Consider the following 16,639-nt stretch of genomic DNA (forward strand, 5'->3'; position numbering starts at 1 on the left):
CAAGTCAGACTAATGGTCCATTTAGCTCAGTATTGTCTACATTGACTGGCTGGAGCTCTCCAGAATTTCTGACACAGGTCTCTCCCATTCCTACCTGGAAATGCTGATGACTGAACCTGGGACCTTCTGTATGCAATGCAACTGCTTTACCACTGAGCTATGTCACTTCCCAATCCAGGTGCATCCCCCAAACCATGCACCTGCATAACTAGGGAGAGTTATCTTTCTATAATTTTTATTTATTTCTAAGTCTTCTTTCAGCCTACCATTCCTTCATGTAGTTCAGGAGGGTCTTTGTATCCCCTCCCATTTTATCTTGACAATAACCCCCTGGTGATTGTTAGGCTGTGCATCGTGGCTGAGCTCCAGATCAGCTCAAATCACTACAAATAGTTTCGACTCTGTGGTGATTTGTAACTACCTCAACCTGATCCAGATTCAGTACAAAATGAAGAAAAATGGGTACAATACAGCCTGATTCAGTTCAGGAGTCAGACAAATCAGTTGTGAAGGCCCACTAACTCCATCTGTTTCCACAAGGCAATAGCAAACACTCTGGGAAATTGGAAAGAAACTCATCTGATTTCATGAAGCTCCACTAAGTATCATAACTAAATCACTTAGCCTGGTTACTTTTTACAAACACCCCTTAATGATTTGCAGCAATCTGAAATGAAATGAAACAAATGAAGAGCACAGAAGAGCTGAGAATAGTTTTCATTTTCCAAGTCATCCCATTAGCCTCATTAAAGGCGATTTTATGTTTCTCTAGATGGTTCTCTTGATTTTGATAGCAACATATCCAGGATGTAAAGATTTGCTTGCATGCCTGTCAGGAGTGTAGGAAGTGTGAGGCAGAACCCCACCTCATAAGACTCCATTCACCAAATGATGCTTCCCATATGTGCAAACTATTAATAGTCCATAATCTTGGAGAGAAAAAACTGATCTGAAGTAAAGACTGGAACAGAATAGTATTCAGAGACCTCGTTCAAGGGATCATCATACAACTCCCATTGTCAGTTATGGAAGACAAAGATCCACAAATAGACATGATCTCACAGTTCACAATAAAAAAAAGCTGAGCTGAAATCTTCTGTCCCTCCACAGATTTAGTTTTTACTAGTGCTCCCAGGGCTCACAGATCATTGCTTCATTGCTTGCAGATGAGATTCAGCCTGTGTGTTCTGCAAAAGAGACAATTGACAACATTATTTACTGACAACAGGAAAGTGTTGCCTTTGAAAGACTCCTTTCTTAAACATGCCTCTTTAATGGCTTTCAAAACAATACAATTGATTCAGAAATAAATACGTCTGGATCTTTATGTTGACCAGTTCTCTGAAGCCAGAGATGGATGACACAAAGCCAATCTCCTATGCTACAGAAAAGTGGGATCTATGCCCGTGAGATCCTGAACACTAAGCAGCCACTGTGTTTGATCATCCTGTGATGAACATGTGTCCACAGGATGAACTAGTCATCTGACTGGCAGCTATGTGTGCTGCATTCGGCTCAGATTGGCTTATTCTAAATCTGATTGCAGGCTCCAGCTGCTCAAGAAATTGTGGTTGCCAAAGTCTATTCATACAGAGTTCAGCACATCTGGTTGGCAGTGAAGCAACTTTCTCAGCCTGTGGCATGGTAATATGGCAGAAAATCAACATGCGTTCACCAAAAAAAACCTAGCTCAGAGGACAAAGACTAGTATCTTAAATTGTGTGATTAGAGCTTTCCTACACCCTCCTCTGCGCTCCCTGAAAATGTAATGTTGCAGTTTGGGGAACCCTTCATAACAGCATAGGTTTGGATGTGAGGATCTGAAGCTAGAGGAGGAAAGTGTGGGACAGTTGCACATGCAGAATTGCTGTCTGTGCAGGATCATGCCTCAGTCCAAACCAATGTCAAAAATTTTGCTATGGAGCCCTTCAGTCTTCACCTGCTTTCTGGGTGGTAGGCTTCTCAGATGCCTCCTAAATCCTGTATTTCAGTTTCCAGGTGATGGAAATGGCATGCCTAGGATGAGATTAGGTGTTACTTTTGGAATAGTGGTGATCTGGACTCAAACAATGTTCTCACATGACCAAGTTGTTCACCATGGACCAGGTATGTGACAGAAATTTGTTTTCACCATATTTAGGAGTTAGTTGACCTGATCTGCTCCTCCTGCACCACTTTGCAGATGAGAACATAGTTTCCCAGCTTACTCTGCAGTTCTCTGAACTTTCGTAGTGCAGTCCTTGGGTTTTACAAGGTGGTCCAAGGGCTGCCTTTGAAGTCTGAAGGCTTTCTTTCCACTGGTAAAAGCTGCTGCAAACTGCTAGAAGGCCCAGCTGCTGCAGCAGCCAGCACACTGGCATTAAAAATGTGGCTGCAAGGGATTGGGATAGGATTACATCAGGCCTGTCCAAAGTCCGTTTCGGGGGCCTAATCCGGCCCACCAGTCGGTTGTCGGTTTAATCTGGCCTCTGTAGCAGTTTATTTTCTGGGGTAGAATCCTATAAAAAACCTCAACAACTTCAATCCTAAAAACAGCTCAACAACTTTGGGGGTAAAATCATTTTAAAAAGCTCAACAACTTGGCCCTTTGGTCTGCCCTCACGGCCCTTCACTTCTTCAACTCTGGCCCTCTTTGAAAAAAGTTTGGACACCACTGGATTACATAGTGTCTCCCAGAGACTTGGATATAAAAAGATGACTGAAAGATAGCTGCTATCTGTGTAAAGGAAGAGCAAATTTCAAAGGAATCCCTAGTACCCCCTTATAAAATTGTGATTAATGGTGGGTGTCTGTGTAAAAAAAGAGGAAGGTCTAAAAACGTAAGTGGCAAAGACAGGCAAAAAATGGAACAGCGTAGACTGAGGGGAAAATATAGTTGAAAGTGACACAGGTTGGAACCTGATTCATCCATCCATGCACCTCTACCATGAACAATCTATAGTCTGGGCTTGAACAAGTGTCAACTAGTGAATGAGATTTTCTCATGTCAATGCTCAGGATTAAAATTCATAGGGACCATTTGCAGTCCACTTGCTCAGACTATTAGGGATTCTATTCACTGGAATAAGTGGTTTGTGAGCTGCAGTCTTCCAAAGCTGCTTCAGATCTTTGTCTGTATGCAGCTCCCAAGTGAATAAATTTTTGAAACAGTGATCAATATTAGAGCTTTCTAATTACACTCTCCATTAACCTTCTATCAGTCATGCACTGGATCCATACACCACAATCCTAAAGAAGTATATGGACATTTCTTAAGGTCTTGATGGTTCAGATTCACTCTTCATGTCCAATGTGGTTATTTAATTATGCAAACAATAGAAGATGCATCCCCATTTTATCAGAACATCTGATTAGATGGCTGTTTTAAATGTCCTCCATGACTTTAAGGTAAATTAGTTGCACTGTGTTCCAAATTAACTAGCTTAAATGAAGACTCACGGGATAATTTAGAGAATTCTGTACGTGTGTGCTTCCAGACTCTGTAGTTACATTTTTCTTGCGATGAATGTCACCTCTGTAACATTATGAAGAGTGGTGTAGTGAAGAAGACATTGGGGGGAGGGGGTGCAGCTTTTTTTGAGCAGGAACAATGATGTCATCTGCCGGAGTTTCAGGGTAATGAATAAATCCTTCTTGCTGTGTCAAGTGAATGATCTGATCATGACACTTTCAAGTTTTACTATTATTTGTGACAGATTAGAACAGAGGAAGTCAGAGAATGAAGAAAATAATCAAGCAGAGGCTGGATACATCTTTCCATTTCTTTGATGGTGTTCCTTCTTCACACTATCAGTCTAAATAGTAGCAATTCTTTTCAGACTGTTTACATTTCCAGTTAAAAGTCAAATGTACTGCAGCTGGCTGAAGATATTTTGTTCAAGTTTTTTAAATCTGAGCCTATGTAGTCAGAAGTAAGCACCAGTGAAACCAGTGGAGCTTCCTCAGAGGCAATTTATACACAGGAGTGTAGCATTATGCCACAGGCATTATAAACTAGGTATTATGCTCTTTGACGTGGTAGCACTCGTGTGTGTGTGTGTGTGTGTGTGTGTGTGTGTGTGTGTGTGTGTGTGTGTTTTACACCCACCCCACATATAAAATAAATCAATATAGCTTCCTTGATTTCTAGACTCTCCTTGGGGGTCAGTTGTGGCCCTGGGGACTACTCCATGAGTGCCTGAACTCCAGATTTTACCACTGCACCACTGATTATGAAGGTGAATACTTCTTATTCATATGACAACATAAATGAAGAGCCAGCCTCTTATATTTAACTGTATTTCAAATAACAGCCCGATTCAGGCCAATCCTTTGAGTCGCCAGAATATTTACTTTCAGTCCTGCTTCATTCATCTCACAATTCATTACAGTCTCAGTGTTTTCCATTGATTTAAATTGATGAGCTTTGGCATGAAATAGAGACTGTTCCTTGTAACGCCAAAGTAAAACAGTTTAAAATCAAGTCATGTTAAATTACCCCTAAGAGTACAGATGATTTCGTTATTTGTTAACTTAATTGTTCTCCAGCCCAAGTGAAATGTGCTGTATGCAAATTAAATAATACCAAGTGTCAGCACTTTAGAGAAATGCTTGTTTAGTTTCCATTGAGGATGTGTGTGTGTGTGTTTGCCTCCATTTTCTTCATTTGTTTTGCACGGATATTTGTCTCCACGCTTCCCAGCACAAATATAGTTACAAGGCACACACAACCCCCTCCGATTCCTGTTGGCAAAGCTGGACTAGCTATCAGCAAGCCAATAATGAATGGTGGTAAAATATTTATATTATACTTTACTGAGAAAGTGGACTGAGTTTTCTATTTCATTCCTATGTGAAAGAGGCTGTACACAGCGACATACTTCTGTCTGGAAAACGAGTGGATAGAATTCTAAACGCTATAGTAACTTATCTCCTAGCTATCAGCCACTGGAAAATAATTAATAAAAATAGAAAGCCTTTTACTAGTTCCAGTGGAAGAAATTTTAACTGAGGGTACACAGTGCAGTAATTAGTAGAATCTCACATTCAATGTCATTGGACACTCGTCTGGTAGATCAAACACTGGCGTATGTGGCCTACTTATTTAGTCCTGGGCTCATAATTTTCAATAACAGTGCTGTTCTTGCTGAGGGGGTGGTGGTCTTAAGCCACCAGAGTACTCTGAAGTATGGTGATGTTCAAGTACAACACTGTGTTTATGTAGTCCCCAAAGTGTATCAAAGCTCAGATCCACAGAAATAAAAGAAAAGTCAAACAAAACAAGCATTAGACTGCGTAAAATAAGGTATGGACAAGGCAAACAGGTGAGGCATTGTTTAGGTGGCTAAGGTAGATCAGTATCTGTACTTGCAAGCCAGGAATTTTGCCCGCTTTCCTCTGGCACTATGCAGATCATCTTACGGCCTGCAGACAGACTGTCGCCTAAATCCAACTGACAGGCAACCTATTTCACCCCTGCAAAAGGGGGAAAATCATACCCATCTTCACTCCTGTTGTGCACAAGAAAATAAAGCATATGTGCCGATTTTAAATCGGTCCAAGGCAAATCTGTAAAATGACATCCTTGGAGAACCACTTGGGTTTTATGAAGATAAATGCATGTTCAAATTAAACCAGGCTTTCTTTTCTCGTTACTGCTGTGATGTATCTGTTTTGGAATAGACTGCTTTAGTGACAGACACACATTGTCAAGGCTAGAAATTATTTCTAAGCCACGTGCTCTCCCCTCTACACTTGAATGTTGACAAATGAACTTATTGTGATAAGATTGTGTTGAAGTAGTACGACCTCATTCGTCAGACAAAATATATCACTGAAATTCATTACAAACACACACGCACACACTTTTTAAAGGTTCTTGGTCCACTTGGCTCTTCTTTCACTTTCAGATCATGGTAGAATTTCAACTAGTAAATCTACCTTTTTTTCTCTATTTACAATAAAAATGTGAGAATGTCAGCATGCAGCCCCTATTGGCGGATGTGTGGTGCCCCATCCCAACCATAAATTTACATGAAGTCAGCTTGCACAATAGCAATGGACATGGCATGGGAGCAAGAAGAGAGGAACAGTGAAAGGGGGGGGGGGAAGTGGTGGTTTAAAACAATGACCATAGTACTTGAGTTAAGTACTATGGGATATTTTTATATCTCTCACATGAGGAATGGAAGAGGAAGAAGTTTGAGTACAACCCAGTTGTACATGCATTCCAAGTGTGGTTGCATCACAGATTTGTATAAAGCCATTATGGCATTGGTAGGGTTATCAGACGTCCCAGTTTCCCGGGGACAGTCCCCAGATTTGTGAATAAGTCACCGGTCAAATGCCATCCCCGGAATGTCCCCGGAGTTCATCTAATGTCCCTGGGAAACACAGCAGCGGTAGTCTCAGCAGCCTGGAGCAGTTGGCTCTGGCTGGCTTCAGGAGATGCTCGGAAGTCCCCATATGATGCTGGTGCAGAGGCTCTAAGATGCAGCTTTTGGGCTGCCTCCACCTTCCCTGACCCCAGCAACTAAGCTATGAAGGGAGGCTTCATGCTGCCTATCAGAGCAGCCTCCCAACTCCTACTTGCATAAAAGCAGGTTCGGGGCGGGGATCTCTCAGCTGTGAAGGGAGGCTTCACACTGCCTATCAGAGCTTGCGTGCAAGCAGCAGGGGGCAGGGATCTCTCAGTTAGGCAATGGGAAGCTTCCCTTCCCAGCTGAGGGATCCCCGCCCCCTCCTGCTTGCACACAAGTAGGAATGGGATTGGGGCTGCTCCAAAGGGAAGGGAGGCATCGCACTGCCCGAGCCTCACCGCCGCCGCTCTTGGCCTGCCTTCTCTGCCTTCCATGCCTGACCCACCGCGCATCACTTCCCCACCACCACTACCACCAAAGAACCAACAACTCAGGGACTACCCAGGCTCATGGAGAAAGGAGATAGAAGCCTCGGAGGAAGGGGAAATGTGGAGGTTGAGGTCAAGGCGGGGGCTGCTCCTCTGCCACCGCCATCGCTGCAGCATCAACATCCTGAACATGTAGTATTTAATTAATTAATTAAAGTGTCCCTGGATTCATTGAAAAAAATCTGGTAACCTTACATTGGTAGTTTTATTTTTGACTCTTTACCTATTAATTCCTAACTTGGAGGTTGCATTTCCTTTTCTCTCACTGGGTAAGTGTTTTCATTGAACCATGTACCATGGCCTAAGAATTCTTATCTAGTCAGCCAACAGCGGTTCAGGCTCCATCAGGATTTATGTGCCTGTATGTGTGCAGTTAGGATGCTTTTCCCCAATGTGCATTACTTTACACTTATTTATAGTGAACCATATTTACCATTTTCATGCCCATTCACTCAGTTTGGAGAGATTCTTTCTGAGCCCCTCACAACAACAACTCCACTATCTTTTACCACCCTGGATAATTTAATGTCATCAGCAAACTTGGGCACCTTACTTGGTCACTCTTAACTCCAGGGGTGGTATTCAGTGCTGTAGCTCCATTGGATTCAACAAAACATCTGTGAAACTTCATCTCCTGTCTCCTTTACACAATGATAGCTTAAAATATTTGCTAGCACAGTGTCACAAAACATATTATTATGATGGCAATGGAAAAATAGGAGCTAGATCAATGGTTTAGGATTGTGATCGAAAGTATTCTAATTTAGTTCCGTTACGAACAAATACAATATGTCAAATAAATGCTTGTCAAAAGGCAAAGCTCACTGCAGTAAACCAGTAAAATGTCTCCCACAGTTCTCAGTAATTCACAACAGGTGCATTGGATACCCATTTTATTTGAGTTGGAGAAAAGATACAGACATTCTAAGCAGCTCTAGTCCTAGTACAGTGGTACCTCGGGTTAAGAACTTAATTCGTTCTGGAGGTCTGTTCTTAACCTGAAACTGTTCTTAACCTGAAGCACCACTTTAGCTAATGGGGCTTCCTGCTGCCGCTGTGCCACCGCTACACAATTTCTGTTCTCATCCTGAAGCAAAGTTCTTAACCTGAGGTAATAATTCTGGGTTAGCGGAGTCTGTAACCTGAAGCGTATGTAACCTGAAGCGTATGCAACCCGAGGTACCACTGACCTGTATATTTCAACCACAATTTCACATTTAGTGTGCTTTGTGTGAGGTTTTTGGGGTTTTTTTCTAAATGGGTATTTGAACCAGGGTCTCCTCAGTCTTGGGCCACATTTCCCCAAGGAATCCTAGGAACTGGAGTTTGTTAAGACTGCTGGGAATTGTGGCTCTGTTAGGTGTGAACTACTGTTCCCAGGATTCTTTGGGAGAAGCCAAATGCTTTAAACATGCTTTAAATGTATGGTGTGAATGTAACCCTAGTCCAATACTCAAACCATTGCACCACACTGTCGGTGCTATACTGGTGATTTCTGTTTTAATAAATGAAAATCCACAGACAAAAAAATAAATCTTTTGGCATTTTTAATACAGTCATTTACTCATCTCTTTGTGTGTATTCCCACCCCCTCCCCCGGAAATATTTCATTGGAAAGAGATGGTTATAAGTTGATGCAAAGAATTTGAAGATCAACCATGGAGCTCTATTTTAAAGGTGGAAAAACATGCTGCTTTAATCTCTAGAGTGTAAAGGTCACCTTTGTAGGCAAATGCATATCACATCTCTGAATAATGAGAACAAGTGCTCCGTTCCTCTGAGGAACAACGCAAGTTACAGATGTTGTAATCATTATTTTCTGCTTTGCCTCTCGTTATGGCAGAGGAAATGTAATTTACTTGTCAGATTGAAATGTTTGATATAAATCTTTATCTTTCCTTTCAAACAAGTTTTTCTGAAACATTATATTATAAACAACTGGCATGTTTAATTAAACAACTATTTTATTCCCAGCAGAACAAAAGGCTATGATTATATTAATTTAGTACTAGGACCTGTGACCAAATCTGAAAGAAAACACGCTCAGCTCCACAAGGTATGATTAGCTTAATTCTGAAACAAGACATGTGACAGGAATTTTAACCAAATATTGCGAACCTGTTCCTTATTTTTATTATTATTTTAAAAATACAATTCAGGGTGCAGGGCAGTATTAAGATAGCTCAAACATAACTTTCTCTTTTAATTATCACTTCTAATATTTAATTGGTTGTCAATTAAAACAAAGGCTTATTGTGACAGGGAGAATGTATCTTAAGTAAATTGGTGCAACTTTAATAAATTATTGTAACCCATATGCACAATCTAGTCAGAATTTAGCACTTGGAATCACATTGAATTTTGTGAGAAAGTTCTGCCTTTTCTTAAATTGTTGCCTTTGGAATCAATGGGGGCTTCAGAGGGCTTAACTTTGGCTAGACCAAGTGCACCACTACCTTATTTTGCAGAAAGCATGGGATGACATACACAAGCCTCCCTCCAGTCATCCTGCCTACTCTACCCTGGATCTTACTGTATTGAGCAGGAAGGTTTGAAGATGGAGTTTAAGTGCCTTCAACTTCCCAGCAATTAAGAACCCTGAATGATTGGGGTTTTCGAGCTATGGAGGCTACATGCACTTAATCAAATGTATTTACAATCCCCCTTCAGACCTTTCTGCTCAGTGTGGGGGGGAAAGTTGATGGGCCTTGCCATTCCAATGGTGTGTGTGTGTACCATGTCATGTGATCGATTATGTGGGGTGGGGCTTGCTCCACCCCCCGAATATTTTATTCAAGTTGGCACACCTGGAGGCAGATATATTGAAGGCTGGGCTTGGGGATGTGGCCCCACAGCCCTCTTCATGTGCTCACGGTAGATGCTTGATAAGACTAATGGTGGCTGACATGTTGCATAAATAGCCCTAAAATCAGCGTAAAACCATTTCAATCAGTAGTAAAAACAGGTCCAACAGACATTATTTTAAAAGTAGAGATTTTCAAACATCTAGTGGTTGTTGTTGTTGTTTTTGTAACTTTCACAGACCAATCTCAGTGCACACAATCATCGCGATAGCCCACCATCTAAAAGTGATGAGAGGTTGGCCAATGAATCTCTTTGTGAAGGAAGTTCCACAAGGAGACGGTGGCTTCTTTAATTGGTATCACAGTCCTAGATAGAGCCAGGGAACCCTGAGGAGCATCAGAGGCTACTCAACATGCTGCCATATGCAAGAGCACATAGACCACAATTTTAGAAAAATGTCCATTAATTTGTGCACTGCTCTTTCACTGCTGTGTACACATCCAGCCATCCAATTGATGACTGACATTTCTGCTCTGTATGAACTGATTGCCTTTTGGAAAGGATGGGTGACTAATTCTACTCTTTGGAACATGGTGCCCTGAGAGATACAGGTGTCACCCATCCCACCTACATGCGACCCCACACAGTGCTGGGAAACACATAAATAATTCAATTCAAATCCCAAAATGGTGGGAAAGAGCTGGAGAGAGTCCTTGCGGCTTGCAAGGAGACGCTCCCTGGAGGCTGAAGTGGATGTCAGTGAAGGTGGAAGAAGCCCCGAAGAGACCAGAGGCACAGCAAGGCTTTGTTTATGCTGCTTAGCTTCCCCGCCTAACAGCAGCCACTTTCCAGTTCATCCTCCAGCCTCCAACCAGCCTGAGAGCTTCAGTTCTAGTTGTGGATATTTTTGTATACAGTATTTTTTTTGTAGGTATTAGAGAGAGATTGGCAGAGAGGGTGTTTAAAGGTTGTTTAGAGGGTATTCCCCCACTTCACACAATATCACTTATGTGTGCAGGGGCCAGGAACGTAATCCCCATGTAAATTAGGGGATGCTTCAAAATACACAACAACAAAATAAATAGGAGTACCTTGATGGTTTATGTCACAATGTTGCTTGCATGAGGGTTTGGTTTCAGGTTTCTGTATTAGTTGAACTTGTAAATGGTTTTATTGAATTACTGATTTATATTACATGCTTCTTCTAGAGTCCCAGTGAGACTAGTTTACATAGGATATGGTGTGTGATTTTTTTGTTTGTTTGTTTTGTTTTTTAAAGCTAACAAAATTGAAAACCAGTATCAGCAGTAGCCAGTGGAACAGGGATGCACCACAGACTTGGCCTCCCAGTGTGAGTATTGTTGCACCTCCCACTCAACATTGCACATGATTAGCTTCTGTGGACCACCTTTATCAGTGGTCACCTTCCAAAGGCATAACTCCTTTGCCAGAGAGAGTGTTTGGGAGGGAAAGGGAGGGAGACTGGCTTGATCATGCCTCTAGAATGCTAAATCTGAGTCCCTTTATATCAGAGATGGTGAATCTGTGGCCCTGCAGGTGTTGCTGGTCTCCAAAACCCATCAGCCACAGCCAGCATAGCCAATGGTCAGAGGTGATGAGAGTTGTCACTAGTCCCACCTCCTGCATGACCAGCTTTAATCATGACTCATCTCTTCCTAAATTCTTCTTCCACCCCCATTCCTCTTTTAGAGAAACACATTTGGGTAAATACATTTCATGTGCTCACTGTTAACTTTGATATTTGTTTCCTTCAGATGTATGATAGCTATCTTAGATGGTCAGGCAGATGGATAAATCCTATCTATGTGCACTGTATTGAACACACTGCTATGATTATCATGAGTTATATTTTAAAAATGGCAATGGGTTTTCTTTATTTTAACATGAATGCAACCAGTCACATTGAACTCCATGCAGAGAACCTGACTCCCAGCAGCCCCATGTACAATCTGTTGGATTTATGGAGTTGCACTCATCATTGTAGAAGTGTGGAAGACACTCGTGTTTCACAAAGAGAACTTAATCATAAATTACCTGGTAAGAAAGCTACCAATCTGTCTTATCTGTTTTATGTTGCTCTTGTTTTTACACTATGCAAAGCAAACATTAAGAATTTAGGTCTTCATGTCCCATTCCAATAATTAATGAGAAACAAGAAGCTGTTAAAATAAACATTCATTGAGTTTTGATCCTAATTATCTCTGTTTATTTTTGTTTATTTAGGTGAGCAGATGAAATATTTTTGATCCAGATGTGACAATTTTAGAGCTGCCATTTACTTTGCAGAGATCATGGGATGCTGTTGATGTTGTTGCTTTTATCACATTCCCCTGAGTATGTTCATGTTTGCAGTTTCATTATAAACCAGTAGTTGAGAAAACATGTCAGATGCTAAGCACTAAACCCACCACATAGCAGCATGGAGGAAAATTAGAATGATTCTTCTTTTTTTAAGGGAATGGTCTTTAAACCAAGCTCCTGGAAATCTGAAATGATTCGCTAACAAAAGATGACATCATGACCAATGCAAGTGAAAAGAACTACCACAATTTAGCAGCAGAACAGATGACAGAAGCAAAACAATTTCTAGATATCTCTCTCTCTCTCTCTCTCTCTCTCTGTGTGTGTGTGTGTGTGTGTGTGTGTGTGTGTGTGTGAGAGAGAGAGAGAGAGAGAGAGAGAGAGAGAGAGGGAGAGAGATATTTTATGGCTTTTATGCTCTGACCCTAAATAAGTCCTACTGATCTCTATTAAGCCAACCTTAATGTAATGGCAGAGCTACATGTTTCAAGGCAAACATAGAACTGCTTGACATGCAAAAGGTCCCAGTTTCGATCCTGGCGTCTCCAGGTAGGACTGGAAGATAACCCCATCTAAAATCCTAGAGAGCTGCTGCCAGTCAGTGTAGACAATACTGAGTTAGATGGTCTGATGGCATAAGGCAGTGGGGTCCTATGTTCCTGTGTTCCTATCTCTCTGTAGGAATGGGGTCCTTTGAAAGTAACAGTTAGCAGGCATGAAAGGGCTATTGCTAGTTTCCCATTTCTTTTTCCTCAGCATTCTGAACAGAGATCTAGGTAGTATTTCTTTATATATTGGTCTCCTCCTCACAAATGTTATCCTCATAGCAACCTGGTGAGATAGGCTGAAAGTGGGCTGAGTGGAGGTCAGCTTCCATCTGTTTCCTAGGTCCCCCCTCTAACTACTGTACACCACTGCTTTTCCAACTGCATGTCAAGCCATCAAGCACAATTGTTTTTAAGATGTATCAGACAGATTTATCATTGAATGGTCTATATTGTTAATCTCAAATATTACAGGAAAAAAATTGTTTCCTGCTTGGCAGGGGGTTGGACTCGATGGCCCTTGTGGTCTCTTCCAACTCTATGATTCTATGATTCTATGAAATGCTTAAGGGGAGTGATTTGTTGAGACCAGGCATATATGAGGCATACAGAGGATGTGATACTGCCCAGAAGATCAAATTTGTGAAGATGGTTCCCACCACATAGAAAGCTGAATACCTATTCTGAGGGGAAATGGAGAGGTGGCGAAGAATATATGTCACTTTGAGCCCTTTGGAGAAAAGGTGGGATATAAATCTAATAATGAATAATGAATAAAATCTCTATATAAATGAGGCATATTTAGATTTCTAGCTCAAAACCCATGATCAAAACATTTCACAGCTGCAGGCTATACACAAGCAGAGAGTGATGCAAATGACGTTATGTGCTGGATTGGATAAGTGTGAGACACACATGGCTCAACAGTGCCCAGATATGGATATCTGAAAAAGCAGACACACTATATTGGCATTGCAGCATTCTATCCTTTCACGGGTTTTAATAGTCATTGGGTTGGGTTCTGTGTGCCAACTGGAGGGTTCCAGTGCCAGCCTGGAACAGGTCTCTGTTAGCAGGAAGTGAGCTATATCACAAATGCTCAAATAAATTGCATTGTTCCAGAATGACGATCAATAATCCCAACAAGTGGGATATGAACCCAAATGTTGGAGAGCATAATAGTCCTGTCATGTTCCAGCCAGCCATACTTTCTCCCACATTTCTCCATCCTCTCATCTGGCATACCATTATCCCCTGCCCCAAACAAGGAGTTGGCATTCTGTAACCACTGAGCACATGCCGTCCCCCCACAAGTAATTTTTAGTCTCCCTCTGCCTTAGCATTGTTTTCATTCAGACTCCACAAAGATAGTTCCCTCCTGTGCTATGGTAGTGCTACTTTGACTACATAAGCAATGGCACACAAGCCTGAACATCAGAAATGGGTGCTTTGTTTAATGAAATGTATCCTTTCCAAATGCTTAGACAAGACTTTGTATCTTCACGGCTCAGGCATCTGTTTCAAGGTAGCCAAATGTTTCTGAAGGAGTTTGTTGATGAATTATAGAGTTACAGCTCAGTGGCATCCATGTGGGTATGTGTGCTTAACTCTGTGTTGCCATAATACGTGTAAAGTAATGCATTTTTTGCATGCTTCGTGATGGTGCCAAACCTCAAACTGATACAGTAGTACCTCGGGTTACAGATGCTTCAGGTTACAGACACTTCAGGTTACAGACTCCACTAACCCAGAAATAGTACCTCGGGTTAAGAACTTTGCTTCAGGATAAGAACAGAAATCATGCGACGGCAGCAGGAGGCCCCATTAGCTAAAGTGGTGCTTCAGGTTAAGAACAGTTTCAGGTTAAGAACGGACCTCCAGAACGAATTAAGTTCTTAACCCAAGGTACCATTGCACTTTATACTCCTCCTTGATCACAGAGATCCTCTGATGGGGCGCTTCTTGTGGTTCCCCACACCTCTGAGGTTCAGTCGGTCTTTACTAGAGACTGAGCCTTTAGTGTGGCAGGCCTTGTAGGCAGGGGGAGGTCTAAGCCTGATACTTCTCCACACAGCATATAGATGGCCACCAACTTGGATGGCTATAAAAGAGGATTGGACAGATTCATGGAGGAAAGGACTGTTGAAGGCGTCTAGCCATGATGGCTATGCTCTGCCTCCACAAGCAATGCTTGTGAATACCAGTTGCTGAAAACCACCAAAGGAAAGAGTGCTCTTGTGCTGGAGTCCTGCTTGTGGGCAGTGGCGTAGCGTGGGTTGTCAGCACCCGGGGCAAGGCAAGTAATTTGCGCCCCCTAACCCGTGGATTTGCGCCCCCTAACCCGTGGAAAGCTAGAAAGCTAGAGAAAGCTAGAGAGTTCCAGAAAGACATCTACTTCTGCTTCATTGACTATGCAAAAGCCTTTGACTGTGTCGACCACAGCAAACTATGGCAAGTTCTTAAAGAAAGGGGAGTGCCTGATCACCTCATCTGTCTCCTGAGAAATCTCTAAGTGGGACAAGAAGCTACAGTTAGAACTGGATATGGAACAACTGATTGGTTCCAAATTGGGAAAGGAGTACGGCAAGGCTGTATATTGTCCTCCTGCTTATTTAACTTATATGCAGAATTCATCATGCGAAAGGCTGGGCTGGATGAATCCCAAGCCGGAATTAAGATTGCCGGAAGAAATATCAACAATCTCAGATATGCAGATGACACAACCTTGATGGCAGAAAGTGAAGAGGAATTAAAGAACCTTTTAATGAGGGTGAAAGAGGAGAGCGCAAAATATGGTCTGAAGCTCAACATCAAAAAACGAAGATCATGGCCACTGGGCCCATCACCTCCTGGCAAATAGAAGGGGAAGAAATGGAGGCAGTGAGAGATTTTACCTTCTTGGGCTCCATGATCAGTGCAGATGGTGACAGCAGTCACGAAATTAAAAGACGCCTGATCCTTGGGAGAAAGGCGATGGCAAACCTAGGCAACATCTTAAAAAGCAGAGACATCACCTTGCCAACAAAGGTCCGTATAGTAAAAGCCATGGTTTTCCCAGTAGTGATGTATGGAAGTGAGAGCTGGACCATAAAGAAGGCTGATCGCCGAAGAATTGATGCTTTTGAATTATGGTGCTGGAGGAGACTCTTGAGAGTCCCATGGACTGCAAGAAGATCAAACCTCTCCATTCTGAAGGAAATCAGCCCTGAGCGCTCACTGGAAGGACAGATCGTGAAGCTGAGGCTCCAATACTTTGGCCACCTCATGAGAAGAGAAGACTCCCTGGAAAAGACCCTGATGTTGGGAAAGATGGAGGGCACAAGGAGAAGGGGACGACAGAGAATGAGATGGTTGGATGGTGTTCTTGAAGCTACCAGCATGAGTTTGATCAAACTGCGGGAGGCAGTGGAGGACAGAAGTGCCTGGCGTGCTCTGGTCCATGGGGTCACGAAGAGTCGGACACGACTAAACGACTAAACAACAACAACAACAACCCGTGGATTTGTGCCCCCTAACCCTAACCCCCAGATGTTGCGCCCGGTGCGGCCAGCCCCCCCTGCACTCCCCATGCTACGCCACTGCTTGTGGGTTTCCCAAGAGGCATCTGTGCAGCCACTTCGAGAACAGGATGCTGGACTAGATGGGCCATGGGCCTGATCCAACAGGCTCTTCTTACGATTTTCTTTTCCCCATGCCATTGGAGGGTTAAGGATGTGGAATGCAGGGGAGAGATAGGGCTCATCCTTGGGTATAGTCATGATGAACTTGGCATTCAGCCCTGATAAGACAGACATCTCATTCTTCATCTCTCGCTGCGTACCTGACTCAGTTTCTATGCATGTGTAAAACTAAGGAAAGGAAATACCTCTATATAAGCCTGTGTCACCTTGGTCGCTTCCCTAACGGCTGTTGCTCTTTGCCAAATAAACTTGCATCAACTCTCCTACACATGTTTCCTGGGGGGGTGGGACCCTCTGCTAGTAGAGTTTCAGCAGGAATATTATTGCTTCTTTTTTTTTTGACATCTCTTAAAAACAGTGTTATTCAGGCAGGCCTTTGAAATCTGAATTCCTTTTTATTC

The 16,639-nt window shown here is 42.5% G+C and overlaps 1 protein-coding gene across 4 annotated transcripts in view; it reads right to left on the reverse strand.

Annotated features, from left to right (window-relative positions):
* Nucleotides 1-698: 698 nt before the first annotated feature.
* Nucleotides 699-16,639, reverse strand: part of FOXG1 (forkhead box G1) — a 54,701-nt gene continuing 38,760 nt past the window's right edge. For all 4 annotated transcript variants that reach the window (XR_014011982.1, XR_014011983.1, XR_014011984.1 and 1 more), the window contains one exon: nt 699-1,187. The gene's annotated coding sequence lies outside the window, so the exon portion shown is untranslated. The remainder of the gene's footprint in view (nt 1,188-16,639) is intronic.

This window comes from Podarcis bocagei (genome assembly GCF_964188305.1).
Source record: "Podarcis bocagei genome assembly, chromosome: 1".
NCBI lineage: Eukaryota > Metazoa > Chordata > Lepidosauria > Squamata > Lacertidae > Podarcis > Podarcis bocagei.